The sequence below is a fragment of the Wasmannia auropunctata genome, unplaced genomic scaffold (genome assembly GCF_000956235.1).
Source record: "Wasmannia auropunctata unplaced genomic scaffold, wasmannia.A_1.0 LD336090.1, whole genome shotgun sequence".
NCBI lineage: Eukaryota > Metazoa > Arthropoda > Insecta > Hymenoptera > Formicidae > Wasmannia > Wasmannia auropunctata.
The window spans coordinates 427,085-429,227 of record NW_012026800.1 but is presented as its reverse complement, the minus strand read 5'-3'; the positions used below and the strand labels follow the sequence as shown (position 1 = coordinate 429,227).

The 2,143-nt window shown below is 46.6% G+C and overlaps 1 protein-coding gene across 1 annotated transcript in view; it reads right to left on the bottom strand.

The window, feature by feature from the left end:
• LOC105447821 (sulfotransferase 1C4-like) overlaps positions 1 to 2,143 on the bottom strand; it is a 29,412-nt gene that overhangs the window by 20,060 nt on the left and 7,209 nt on the right. The window lies entirely within an intron of this gene.

Below are 2,143 nucleotides of genomic sequence, written 5' to 3'. Positions count from 1 at the left end.
CATTAATCGCACGACAGGACGAGACGCGCAGATTAACAAGGTTAGGGAGGCACCACTGCCGCGTCTCGCTAAAATTACAATCTGGGCTAGGGTATTATATTATATGGGAATGCGTATCGCCATTTTGGCTCCTGGCATCAGAGAGGATTCTGAGAGCGATCATGCCCGCGATTTAGCTGCGATGGCGATTGAGCTGGTTTCAGCGCCTCTGGAAAGTGGACATTGAACTACCAACTAGAGAGACCAATAAGAAGCACGCGTTGGACGGAAAGCGTGCTTCTCATTGGTCTCTCTAGTTGGTAGTTCAATGTCCACTTTCCAGAGGCGCTGAAACCAGCTCAACCGCAGCTAAATCGCGGGCATGACCGCTCTCAGGATTTTCTCTGACTGCACTTTTCAGCTTCTGGTAACTGCACTTTTCAAAACCATTCTGCACTGACTAGGAGCTAAAATGGCGATGCGCTTTCCCACTTAATACCCTATCTGGGCGAGTCACGTATTCGCGAATTGCGAATTACCGCGAAATACGCTCGTCCCTTCGTGCTGGCGTTCGGCTTGGATCTCGATCGAATGGACGCGATCGCGAAAAGCGCGACGAATCACCAACACAGGTAGACCTTATAACGTTGCGCGAACGACATACACCGAACCATGGGCTGAATCGCGAGAATACATATTTAAACGCGCTATTTGCTTGAGATCAGTCCGCGTCCCCCAAGTTCCGGTAATGGTGTTTTCGTAAAACAAAGCGAGGCGGTCAATTCGCGCACGCTTATCTTAAGGGGCGAGATCCCCATTTTAATGAGCTTGTCGTAGAGCTGAGGGTCGGAGAACTTCTTCAAATCCTCTTTGTGCATAGTGTCTAGTTTGGAACGGATACTACCATAAAAATTTCTTGAACAGCTTGAGATGCGCACACACACACACACACACACGCGCGCGCGCGCGCACACGCACACGCACACGTACACGCACGCGCACACACAATGGCGGCAACCGGCGTAATTTGCGCAGGAAACTGTCAGGCGACTTAGATGACGGTAATAGGTGATATGATGCCCGGCCGAACCGCGTGACGAACTCGGCACACTCATGAAAGCGTTGCAGGGAACGCAATATAAAATTGGTAAAACCGACGACAGCGGAAAAACCGACTGAAACACGACCAAAAGACCAGCGTGACCGAAGGACCGGCGTCTCCAACTTCTTTTGCCACATTCTGTGAGATTCCAGAAGCTGTACTATGTGAGATCAACAGCAACAGCAATACTCTTGAAATTCCATTACTGAGAAGAGCGATATCCAATAATGCGTAGTGATATTCCGGCATTACTTGCAGACTGCATGGTCCGCTATTCTATAATGGCGGACCATGCAGTCTGCAAGTAATGCCGTACACGTGGCAGCCGTGTGTCGATCCAAATCACAGAATAGTGAAGGAACAAGTGGCAGTGATATCTTCTTTTCGTATTTTTGCTTGATTTAAAAAAATGAGATTCCTTGTATATTCCTTATCTCGGTTCTATCGGTTCTCGGAATATCACTATGCATTATTGGATATCGCCCTTCTCAGTAATGAAATTTCAAAAGTATTACTGTTGCTGTTGATCTCACGTAGTACAGTTTATGGAGTCTCACGGAATGTGGCAAAAGAAGTTGGAGACGAGAGCGAACTTATTTTCACATTCCTCTTTCTTCACTTTTCACTTTAGTTTATTTTTAAAGACTTGAAATCGTCTCCGATGTCTCATCCGATCCGTATCGTTTCACTGTTTCACAACCAAGAGCGGAATCCAGATCCTTCCCTTGGAACTCCGGTTTCTACTCTCCCCACTCCTCCCTCGGGAAGTTCGGCAAGGCGCATTTCTAAGAGTTCCTGCAAACTGGATACGGAAATGCTTGCCGCGCGGCAAATGCGACATGGGGTGCGTTCCGATATTCACTGCAAGTACTGGCGCCTATGACGTAATTTAGTAGAGCTTTAAGAACGTTCCGTTATTACTGATTGTGAGACTGATTTTTCCGTACATAACGCTGCAATAATGGAACGGTATCTACAGTACTGTTGTTTATATCTACCAGCAATTTTAAAATGTCCTGTGTATTAGCAAGAATTGAAGTTATTGATAATATAAAAATAGTC